This window comes from Octopus bimaculoides, chromosome 12 (genome assembly GCF_001194135.2).
Source record: "Octopus bimaculoides isolate UCB-OBI-ISO-001 chromosome 12, ASM119413v2, whole genome shotgun sequence".
Lineage (NCBI taxonomy): Eukaryota > Metazoa > Mollusca > Cephalopoda > Octopoda > Octopodidae > Octopus > Octopus bimaculoides.
The window spans coordinates 5,179,455-5,193,333 of NC_068992.1; positions in this window are offsets into that span (position 1 = coordinate 5,179,455).

Genomic DNA, 13,879 nt, shown 5'->3' on the forward strand with positions numbered 1-13,879 from the left:
AAAAAAAAAAAAAAGCAAAGGTGGTAGTGATGGTTCGGATTCTAATATAGGTCTTAATAGTAATGAGAAGGATAGAGTTTTGTTTGGCCTTGTGATTATAAAAACAAAGAAAATTATTTATTCGCAAATTTTTGTTAAATTTAGTGAAGTAGGTTATCTAGTTAAAGTCATTTCTTAGGGTAATGATTACGTTTATATTGTTCCTCTGCTTGTTATATTAAGAAAAGGGTTTTGAATCATTTCCATTCTTTTAGGAACAGAAGTAGGGCTTCTTATACTCGTCTTAGCAATTTTATCTGGAATCTTAAAGATAATAGTAAATCGTTCTTTATTGAATAGAACGTTTTAGGGACGGGACCGGCTTATAAGATTCGTAATAGATTCTGCTCGTTTTGTTCTGAGGAATTATATTTGATTTTATTTGCGAGAGGAAAACTGCTAAATTCTGAACCTGAAAGAGGATTTTTCTGTATTCACAGGAATAATTGTGTGTTGAAAAAATTTTCGATAAGGAAGTCCATTATGGGTGTTTTATATTGTCTTATTTTTGATTCACCTGGTTTTTGGTTAACCGATTATTGAGAGTTTGATAATCACTGTTTCCCCCTTTGTATTTACTATTTAAGTAGGTTCCTCTCTGATTGTTTTTGTCTTTGCATTTGTTTTCGGTTTTCTACATTGCCATTATATATTACTTGGGTTTTATTTCTAGGTGAATTCTTTCCAGTGTTATATTCTTGATTTGGATATATATTCTAGTTTAATAAAACAATATAAGCACTCTTTAGATTATCACTTCTAAATTGACTTCTTAATGCTGTGATTTCAATAATCTATAGCTTATATATATACAGAGAAAAGTAGATAGATAAATAGATAGATATATAGATAGAAGTGTGTGTGTGTGTGTGTGTGTGTGTATCCGTCTGTGTGTGCTTGTATGCGTGAATATCAGATGGCGTATGCCATGCATATGCGTGATATATCACTATTAACGTCTCATAAAATATCACGTTTCCGGTATCTTTTGCGAAAGAGCTAACTGGCACTATGACTCGTATACGTAAAGGTTATGTATTTGACTTAAATATTGCAAACACTACATTTACATACTCTAATTAAATGGGAAAATGCGAGTAAGGGAAATAATGTTCTTAAGATTATAATCTTCGAAAAGTACAGGACTACGTCATCAGAAAAGGTACATTGAAAAGCAATACTTCAGTTTGGTAACGGCCATTAGCTGAAACCAGTAACTGTACACACATACACACACACATACACGCACGCACTTTATTTATATATATATATATATATATATTCGGAAGAAATGGAGGTTTCTCCTTGCAGTCTCTTGACGATCATTCTGCTTAAATTTTCGTAGGCCAATCCAACACATTTACGAAAATAATAATACGCAGAGATTATGTTAGTCGCAACAAGTGTAAAATTATGGGTAGACAACTGCTTGGTGTGATCCTGTTATTTGCAGGTAAGAAAGTACTCGTGACTTCGACATAGAAATATATTCTTCCATACAGATACCCGCACAATATCCTGCACACACGGCGTTTGTGAATAGTAGCCATTTATTGTAGTTATTATAAAGTCGGGCGGAAACCATACCATCACCTTGAGAATATATAGTATCATAATTACTCATGTAAAATATATATATATACACACATTTGCGCCTACATACACAGGTATACATATTGGTTTTCAATATTATGTTTTATGTTGAGTGAGGTATAACAATACTATATAACTGAAACTGTTTTCTTCTGAATCTCTCAAATGTTGAATTAATTATTTCTAGAATCTGCCCTTGAGACGTCTTGAGGAACCACTCTACTACTAATTACATAATTGTCATACTTCTTTAGATCATATCAAAAATTATTAATGTTGTTTTGTTATTATTATGTCAACGTTGACATATCGGTTAAAATTCGATTAGGGTAACTCATCTTGGAATATGAAAAGATATGGAGATAATGAGTGTATTTATTGATTTCGATTTTATTACAATTCATCTACGTCACATACATAATTCTTTCGTTCTCCTGCTGTCAGTCCTCAGGCCTTTCTTCCATGCGGTGTAAATGATACTTAATTATTCATATACATCCTCAACAGTAACGTATACATCGTTTACCGAGTTATGAAAGTTCACCTCCTGCTAAATATATCTATAAAGAGTAATACTGCAAACAATCTTTATTTTTACGCGATAATTGATAGCTATGGTAAAAGACGATGTACGTTGTATTGAATATTAGACATCTCTAACGTTTCAGAACGACCTTCGACCGTTGACCGCAGCAAAGCTTATAAGCTATTAATAAATGGTTCATTAGTAAACTTACTGGACAGTTCGCCGTAACGCTTTGGATAATTTCATATTAATTTCAATCGAACAAAAATAATATCCGACGAGAAATTAATCATTTTATGAGTAGAGAATTTCCTAATTTTCCATTCTGTATAATACAGTTCAAATATGTTGTCCTCAATATGATATTAAATTAATTTTTGCTCACGTAATTTTTCATAATATCAAATCTGTTACAGCTATATAACTTAAAGCATTATACTCATCTGCAGAAAAAGAGAGGTCTATACTGTAGAATACGGTGATGAATATATTTTAGTCCATGTTACAAAACAAAATGGAAAACACACGTTTCAAATTCAAATTCGGGTATGTAACAGTATCCTCGTAACATTCACAGGAATGGTCTCGTGTCAAAAAATTTTAATTAACTTTTAGTTTCCCGTGTCTATTTTTTAAAGACTTTCCCTCCCATTAACGTATTATCTTTTACCTGTTTCGAACGTTACACTGTGACTATGCTTGTGCGCCGCCTTTTACAAATTTTAATTGAATTAATGGGGCCCACTTCTCTCAGACTCTGTAACGAAACGCCAAGTTACAGAGATGTAAGTACACCGACACTGATTGTCAAGCAAGGATGAAGGGCAAAAAGGGACACGAGTACGTGCACATACGCATGCGCGCACTCAAATACATAAATACGCAATGGAATCCCTTGAGTTTCTCTGTACCAAATCCACTCAGGAGGCTTTGGTCGGCCGAGTCTAATATAGAAGTCCTTTTTTGGACAAGGTGCCAGCAATGGAAGCGAAGCCAGATCCACGTGGTGGTGAAGCAGATCTAGTTTCACGTTTTTTACTACAATACGGCTGTCCCAGTTTGTTCCTACCTTCTATTTCACACACACAAACTCACACTCACACACACACACACACACACACACATATACACATATATATATATATATATATATATATATATATATATATATTTCTAGGTGGATATCTTTTTGTGTAGTTGATGTTCATGTATATTCGATGTAGTACACACGCCTTGATTCTACATTTTGAATCATTTCTTTGAGACGTGAACCAAAAGCTATCTCGACAAGTAAGAATTCTAGAAATTATGCATTGTCAAGTCCTTATATGTATAAGAAAATTTAAAAAAAACGCAATTGTCATATGAGTTCTTCAACGAGAATACCTTCTAAAGAATAGTAAATAATTCTGAAGAAATCAAGGCACATTTCAAAATGTAACAATGCAATGACACTCTGATTCGTTACAATATATATCAGGCTTATATTGTCATTTATCTTTTTACGATTCTCGTAGAAGCTTGTTGAATTAACTATAGGCAGCTTTTAATCGAAACATATGACTGAGATCTGATTATATTTTTCTTTTTGTCAATAGAATGTTTCTCTGATGACAAGTTACTATAGCAACCTGTCGAACAGCGAAATATCTCTGACTCAAAGGGAAAAATTAAAATAGTTATGGAACCTAAGTTGGCAATCACTGACATTGACATCAATACATTTTCAATCCAAATGGCATGTGGCAGTGAAAGTTCAGCGAGGTTAAAATCAATTGACTTTGCTCGATCGAATATACCTAAACCCAATATCGAATCTTCAAACTCGTATTATTTTAATTTCTACACGAAATGCGTTTATAATTTTGCATTCCACACCCTCGTGCATATTTAATATAATGTAGTGTTCACCAGTTCTATAATGTTGGTCTTACTGCGAAACGACAGATAAAGTCTTCGTTTCTCCTGCCATTTGCACCTGACATATATGCTAACTTGTATTGATTCATTTTCCTTCTCTCTTTCGATGTTCTGTTTAATAATAGAGGCCATGGGTTCTGCGAGTACCATACATATTCATTTTATGTGCAACAAAATGGTATATAAAGAATTTTGATAATATCTGTCTTAAATTAAAATCCCATGCTACCCGAAACCGTATAAAAGATTGTAGGTACAATAGGTATATGCTTATACCTACCTATCCACCTTTGCATATACACGCACACACATACATGCACACATCTATATATATGCGTGTGTATATGTGTATATGTTTAATTTTAAGATATATTCGCACGCGCACGAGTGCGTGCGTCTGTGTGTGTGCGAAGTTGTTACTGTCTATGCGTTTTTGTAAGAGCTTTAGTGTGTGACGTTGATATTAACCGTTAGATATTTTCACTTAAAATATAAGTGCACGGCTCCTTAAAATATACTTTGAAATATATTAGAGTTAGTGAAGAATCAACGTCATAAACCGAAATAAATACACTCGGAAACGAATAAACTATACAATATCACGATATCTTTTTTATCTGTGATTTTTAGTATATGTATATATGTATATATAATCATGTAAGTATGTGTATATAAATATGTATGTCTGTGTGTGTGTATATATATTCGGATCAATTCTTTGAGCGTTGTACACTATAAAATATGAATGAATAAACATTGAAAACTGGATACGTTTAAAAGTTTTAGCTTCATTATAACACTGACACCCTATTGTACAGATCCAATTTGAAAGACAATATATCATATTCATTTATAATATTTTGGATCACACCAACTGGACATATTAGGCATGTTTTGTGAAAAAGAAATCAACGAAAGCTCTTTTACTAGATTATATTATAGAACATTACTTCTTTCGATAGTATTCTCGTAAATTAATGTCAGTTGGATTAACTTGCTGTGTTTTGTGTATATGTTCAAATATCAAACTATCACATCATTCATCACTGGCACTATTCTCAGTATTATAATTGTATATATTTCATTTCAAAAGCTGCATTGAGAGGAGACAGAGGGATAGAGAGGACACAAGAGGCACTGACATCAGAGAGAAAACAGTTATTTACACACTAAATATTCTAGTGTATGATGATTGTTCCAAACTGGCGTTAAGTTGGTTGAACGCTACTCAAGAGAAAACTTGGATATTGTGTAGCGCCTGATGGTTTATTTATTGCTTCAATAGATAGAATATATATTTTATTTTCTTTCATTTTCTCAAATAGAAAAATAACCACTGTTGCTTTTCAGCTATAAAATGAAACCCGATATATTTCGGCCATTAATTGCATTATACAGTTCAGTCGGAATGTTTGGATTTTACATCAGAAACACTGACCTCTCTATTTCTCTAAGGCCAATTTTGTTTATACCTTTAGCTTTTGTTGCGAAATAAGCCATCGTCATAACCAATCCATAATTCTGTATTTGTTATTTCCATCTGTGAAGGCATGTGTGTGCGGGAATATGTGTCTACATTACAATTTTATGTGTGTACGAATATCTAAACGTAGTGCAGTTTATTAGCACTGTTTATCACCATGCATTACTTTAAAAGGGTAATTGTTACACTGTATGTAGTCACATGAAGCTTAGAGTTCTATTTCTATTTCAGATTTATTGTTCGAAGCTTTTACATGTTGCTATTTGATTTTGAGAGTCTATAGCTAATGATCGGGCGAAATGATCAGATTCAAATCTACCTTTGCATCGTTCTCGCTGCTTGTCATCGCTCTAGATTCATACAAAGTTAATGCAACGTCGACGATTGTAAGGAAGCTAAACATATTACACTTTTTGATCTTTGATATAAACTCTATAGGAAACTTCTTAATGGACAAATAACACACCAACTGTGTTTGTCTGTTTGGTGAGTGTTGACATAATCATTCATATGACAATGCTGTATGGAGACACACTCACTATGCACCACAGTTTTATATCAGGTAATGTACGTGGAAATGGCAGAATTAATTACGTTTTCATAGAGTAGCATACTTGATAGATATCTTATTATCACTAAAAGTAATAGAATCATTGAAATCATACTTGTAGCAGTTTCACATATATTTGTAAGTACGCCTAGTGTTCATTATCTGTAAACACGTACTGAGTCATTGAAAATGGATATTAGTTTTCTGGCGAAAATGTGGAAAATGATGCCATTCTAACTTTCAGTCGTTCGAAGTTATAACGAAAAATTAATTTGAGACAACGTTCAGTAGCTCTGATTTCGAACTAGTATAATTTGTATTGTGTTGTTGATGTATTTAAATATATTATAAAATATTAAACCGCATTTCCGCACATGTAAACTTGTTACTTCTTACCTATTTCGCAAGTATTATGAATGCAGAAACGGTAAGTGAAACAGCAAGAAATTAAATGAGAAAATCTGACGCTCATTTAAATCTATGTTACATATGAACAGCATAATTATAATAAATATGTTAGTATATGAACAAAGTATAAAAACAAAAACCTTTACACCAAAACCCTTTATTCACAGAGCAAACATCTTTCACGCGCTTATGAAGAATAAGATTCCTAGTGGCAAATGATTCCTCTAGTTGTTACATAGGAATGATATAAATGTATAACCCAGTAGTTTGAGAAATATGTTCAGGAATCTGAATGCCCTTCAGATATGTATTTCAATAGGAACAATTAGCGTGACATTGGCGCAGTATATACCAGGTCATGAGAGGTGGGACACTTGGTAAAAATTTGTCACAGGATTTCCATCGAATACAGCAAAGTAGCAGAACAGATCAACTTGCCAGGATTAATTGGCAAGTTGAGAATAACACCTTTGGTACTAATTCCCACTCAGACTTAACTAGTGATATTTAATGTCCTCGAAATCATTACAAAGACAATGCGTTAAACTCATTAAACTATCCTAACGAATATTATATTTTCGTATACTCATTATATATGAACCTTAGTAAAAAATTAAGTATGAACTATTTCTATACATTTTCCCGTGAATCATGTTGAAACTGCTTCAGCGATAGTTCCCGTGGTCAATTAGTATTTGGGGAATTTTTAGCAAACACACATAGACAGGTGATAAGGCCTGTGTTGATCAGACCGCAATTGTAACGTTAGTACAGACAATGCAGGTTTTAAACCTGTTAATCCAGAGTCGGTTTAAAGCAAAATTTACCACGATATACAACTTGACGAGTTTTCAAACAGTGACACCTGTGATGATTTTCCAGTTTCTGCAGAGCGATTGATACGTAAGTGTTCTATCTAACTTCAATTGGACCATGTGTTTGCCCCTACTAATTGCTTCTGCATAACCCCACAAGCTCAGCAGATTTAATTCTTGGCCCTCATTTGTCACCTGACACCGCTCATTATAATAAATATAGAACAAAATGAACTGCTTGAATACATTTGAGATCCATACCATACCAGACGATTACCATTTTGAGGGAACAGGTTCATAGATCTTTACCAGTTTCTCAGGCTTCAATTTCAGCCTCCAGTTATGTGCGATTCCTAGAAGTCGCAAGGTTTCTTTTCTTTCAGCTTTTATCTTAATACCATTATGAGAGGTTTTTCTATGTTTCAAATCACGGAATTACAAGACAAAACAGCACAGTTGACGTAAATGAATTTTTAAGGCGGAGCGTCAAACTCTTGATTCAACCATTGAGGATGATAACCCTCTAGCTCCTAGGAAACATTAGCGTTTTCCACTCGATTATTCCGTCAGTTATCTGATAACTCTCGACAATGGATTTTGGTATCTTTTCCACGACGAGTAAGCAAAGTATCCCTGCGGCGGGAGGATGGATGCTGCTAAATCCAGGCAGTTTACTTCCTTTCGAATGATATATGTTTATCTGAATACGTTTATCTGTACGTACGTCATTCTCTGTGTTTCTGTCTTTGTTCCACCCTACATATATATGCGTGTGTGCGCGCGCGCGTGTTAGTCTACACAAACAAATGCCAAACGTACTGATATATATGTAATTTCATGGAGGTTTCTATACAAATCTAAATACATAGATAGTAGACTGTTAGTCATGAGTGTGAGCAGAGATAGCAGGGGGGAGAGAGGGAGAGAGGGAGAAAGAGATTTACTGTTTATATATGTGTAAATGCGTAAGTTGCTTAAATTACCCCAAACATCTAAGATGGAGTTGAATTATGATGCAAAACTATGATTGGCAACGCCATGCAATCGACTGAAGTAGTATATTGCCGCCAAGAATGTTCGATGTTAAATATCGTAAATATCATGTATAAAGAATGGAAACTTAATCAGATGCTTTTTTTTTCTCTCTAGGGCTTTTACCTTCAGAAGCTGGACATAAGGATGTTCATATAAACTAAATATTGCAAGAAATTTCTGACATGATGTGTTTGATCTTGCCATCTCATATGATGGAAATTTGTTTATATAAATGCAATACTTGACTCTCTTGATGTAGCTTTATGCTTAATGGGATTTTATTGAAAATAATAAATGTTGCCGTATCAGGTATGTTTTATTCATTTTTCTTTCAACTTTGTTTAGCTATACCGTTCGTATGATTTTTTTCTCCGTGTATTTGTAATGATTGAAAATTGTGACGTCGTCTTCTCCAGCTGTCAATATTTTATAATTTTGATATTTCCACTAGAGAGAATCCAATAACTCGCATATTAATAACAGTTAATACGGAGTAAAAATAGTTTGCTTTCTTTTCTTAAATATTTACTAGTTTGCTATAAACATAAAAATTTGAGTTTTACATCTATATGCGTTGAAACAAAATGGAGAGTACCGTCATACGCATTTTCAATACTTTTGTCTTTCTAAAATTAATCATTAACACGATGACTATTATTTGCTAAGCAACACCGGTCAGTTTTCTTATGGTAAATAGAGGTCGATATATATATATATTTAATAAATTTAGTATACTTATTGATATATTAATATTATCAATACTGATATCAATTATGAATGCAAAATTATAGATTGCTTTCAGATATAACAGAATAAATTCGTTTATATACTGAGGTATATAACTATTAGTGTAAATGCTTATAATATTACAGTTGTATAGACTTACTAATAGCATTCTTATCTTAATGCATTCTGAATATTAATATTTTGTCCTTCATAAGTTACATTACCCCATTGATACTAAATGGAAGCTGCAAACAAATGGCTGTTAACATAATGCCCCGTTAAAATAACGTACGAATAAACACATACACTAATCTAATTGCTAACATGCTGTAACCATTTTGTATCCTTCTAACGAATTTTATATGTTTCTAGGATCATCAGGTTTTAGCTGTATTATACGTTAGACGGGATTTTCGAAATGTTGAATTAAAAATGATATTCTGACAATATTTAGAAAATTAGATATTAAGGATAGTGATTTTCTCATTATTGGGTTGCCTACAATTTGAATTAATATATGTTCTATAATAATTTCTGTTTTTAATTTTCTGAATTGTTAATTCACCGGAAAGGATTTTAGATATATTTTTTCATCATATACAACTTAATAATGGGTAATATATTTCTATGAATTCTATGCGTAAATTTATGCTTATTTGAGAGCTCCGATATTTTTAAATATAAATGATCAAATATAATACTTTTCGGAAATTTGAATTGCGTATTGTATATTATATTCTCTTCAAATCTAATGCAGGTATATATTCACAATTACATACTCATGTACTCACGTTCATAAGACATATGACATTTTCCGTTTAAAGTTCCGTAAAGGCGGAGATAAAAGAAAATAAGATCAAAGGTGGATATCATTTTAACGAAATCTAAACATTCAGCCACTGAATATGCTGGAACAACAAAGAACATCATATGAAATAGTTAAAAGTAGTAACAACTCAACCGAATCGATGTCTGGGGAAGACATATTGAAACATTATTCTACTAATGTATATGGTATTACTTTAACATGATACATATAAATCTCCTATATCAATGTAATGAAGAAGTACTCCTAGAAATGAATACAAGTAATCAATTTATTTAAAACTTGAAAATGTAATTGACGATTAGGAAATGCGTAAGAAAATAGTGTATATGAAAATTTAAATAAAATGTATTTAAATACATAATTATAATTTTAATAATGGTAGTGAAAAAGTTAGTAAAAACAACAGGAAAATATGCAGTCCTTAATGTTCCTCAAGTTTGCGCTAGGTCACATGGTCAGTGTGTTCATTCAACGGGAAGACAAAGCTGTGAGATTGAACTAGTAACCAGTAACGAATATACCTAATAAAACATGTGAACCTTTTATATCGCTGCGATTTACATGAAGGCAATAATGACTGAAATGCAATTTAGGATTTATGTGAAGTATATACCTTAAACAATAATCCATTATATTGTCTATAGATAAACAAAAGTGGTTTAATATTGAAGAAAGACATATTTGTAACAAATGTATGAAATGTTTATGCTTGACAATAGAAAAACTAACAAAGGTGTTTTTAATATATCTTGAGATTCGTAGGGCGAGGAGCTGGCAGAATCTTTAGCAAGCCGGACGAAGTAGCTAGCGGTATTTCGTCTGCCTTTATGTTCTGAGTCCAAATACCGCCGAGGTTGACTTTGACTTTCATCCTTTCGGGGTCGATTAAATAAGTATTAGTTACGCACTGGGGTTGGTGTAATCGACTTAATCCATTTGTCTGTCCTTGTTTGTCCCCTTTATGTTTAGCCCTCTGTGGGCAATAAAAAAAAATCTTGAGATTCATTTCTTTTCTTTTTTTTAGATTTTTTGTTTCTCAGCTTTGACTTTCATTCTAATGCATATCTCTTTCAAAGAACTTCCATCATGTTGGGTATTTAAATTATTACTCTATCTTATCTGCACTTTTACTTATTTTAGTCTTGTTGATATATTCATATCTTCTTTGAAAGCAATTGTATTAGACAGAAAACGCCAACTCTTAAATTGCAATTTCGATGTCAGTGCGTAACGCAGATACATACACAGAAGAAATGGGTGACACCCATGCATAGTTTGTGACTGTGAACCTGAGTTTTCAGCATTTTACACGTCGGTTGTTGGCTGACAACAGGATATATTAGACACTTTATAAAAGGTGACATACACAACAACTAGACATTGATTCACATGGGTGTGTATTGAAGTATTTAAGGAAGTAGGAATGGGTGTGTATTTGTCAAATGAAAATATGTCTGGCAGTACAGGCATATTTCTGTTCATGATTATGGTATTAATGCCGAACGCAATGACATTTCTCAGAAAAAAAGAAAAGGAAAAAGCTATATTAATAATTCCGTAGAATATACTTACCTAGGAATATTGCTAATATTCATAACGACAGATAGGTTACGATACGTTCTTAAGTATTTAACTTGTATTCATGCTGTTGATGTAAACAATCTTTGATACACCGAATTTATTTGTTGATTAATGTTGATAAAGTGTAACATTTAGTCAATGTGTATATTTATACAAAACAAATGGATACATATGAAACGGCTTTATGTATGGCATGTACTTATTCCAATGTGATATCAATGAAAATAATCGCAAGCACCTGGAAGTAATATTAATATTTATATATACTTTAGAATATAGAAGAAATTATCTTGCTGGAAATGAAAGCAATTTTATATTATTACAATGTCAATTCTGTAATTTTTTTTCTTTTGTGTGTGTTTATGTGTGTGGGGGGGTCAACGATAAACGGTAAAAATGACTTGTCTGATCAATCTTCAAATATAATACAGTTTTGTGGCTATGCTGACTTTATATTGAAATTGTTTTACAAGAAGTGAAAATTGTGGCTGGCCAAGAAATGAAACTCGTATAATATCAACATATTGCTAAATGTTATAAAACAATAAAACAATATATTATCAAATATTGCGAAATATTCGCTTATATAGTTTGAAATAGAATAACATATTTAAACTTCTATCACATATGATTTTGATAGATTTTTATATATATCGTGAAGGCCATCGTGTTATTTCATTATTGAGGATAATTAATGCTTTACATTCTTATATTCAGTAAAATTTAAAAACATTGACGCACTGTAGGAAGAATTTACTCGTATAAATAGTAACATATCTTTAGCATTTGCAAGTAATTGAATACTTGCCATATAGAATTCATGTCATTCTTTAAAACCTGCGGTACTGCATGTAGTCATACATATCTCTCCTATCTATATTTATTAAGTAATGATTGCATTGCTTGAATTAAGCAATAAACTGAGTTGCCGCAGCGTTGATGAAATTTTCGAAGCATTGCAGTGATTCCATAACCAGTGTTAAGCAAAGACAAACATTCTCAAACAGAATATTTACCCTGAATTCTCGAAAATGTTTAGGATGAGTTAAATGCAGCATATCTGCTTTTATAAGATCATTTTGTGGGTTTTCTTCAATGATCCAAACTCCTCTGAAGTGTATGTGTGGCTGACAAATCGTTTTCATAACTATGTTGTGGGTTCTTATATATCTGATTTTACTGCAAAACATATTGATCAACTACTTTAACGTACAGTCGGGGAGATTCAAGCATTTTGATGGAAATTAGAATACAGAAAATGTGTAGCAATGTTCATTTAATTAAAATTTCCAGCCTTTCACTAGTGTAGCACGTTATGTCTGTTTGAAAATTACTCCACGGGTATGATTTTTTCTCTGGAATAATATACTATTTTGCAAATTAATTTAAGAATTACTCTGTCATGTGCATAGAACAACAAGTGAATTGTTTGTCGAAATCTGGTGGCGAATTCTTACAGCCACAAGAAATGTTTCTAAGATTATAAACACACACACACACACACACACACACACACACACACACACACACACACACACACACACACACACACACACACACACACACACACATATATATATATATATATATATAAGCAGATGTGTTTTTATGAGTGCGTTTGGACTTGTACTTTTATGCATGAATATACGTGTATGTGTTTATAGATGTGTGTTTATGTGCCTAATGGACGTCCAAGCAATTTAACAATAATATTCATAATTATATTGATGACGCCAAATGGTCGATTAATAGCCATTCAGAAATTCCTAGGTTACATGATAACCAAATGTCATGTGTTGGGGTGTGTGAGAGGAATTCTTACCTTAGTTTCTGCCAATATGACTCTAACAGATGACCAATTAGTAGTCGCTTTCGTTATGAACCGAAGTGTAATTAAGCTGCTGGCCAGTCAATTGTGATTAAGTGTAGTTGCTTTCTACCATCTAAATCGTCTTCAAATCATTACCGGTCACGTGGCTTGATTATTTCATTGAAATATCGTTGGAATCAATAGTGTTCATAGGCCGGTTAATCATTATATGAAGAATAAATTTTTGTGGTAATTGAACCTAAGTGTATCCAGCTTATATTACAGGCTACCAATCCACCAGAATTGGAACAGAGACGCCATAACAATTTTAGACAATCCAGGCTGGAGACTTTTACATAAGATGAATAATAATTTATTCTGACTTTACTAAGAGCAATAAACTGCTCTTCTTGTATATAAAAATGAATTTCTAGTGTGTACACAACAACGGAGAACAAACTCTTCGAAATTGAATGAAATTATATATATATACATGCATACATACATATATATACATATATATATACATATACATACATATATATATATATATATATATATATA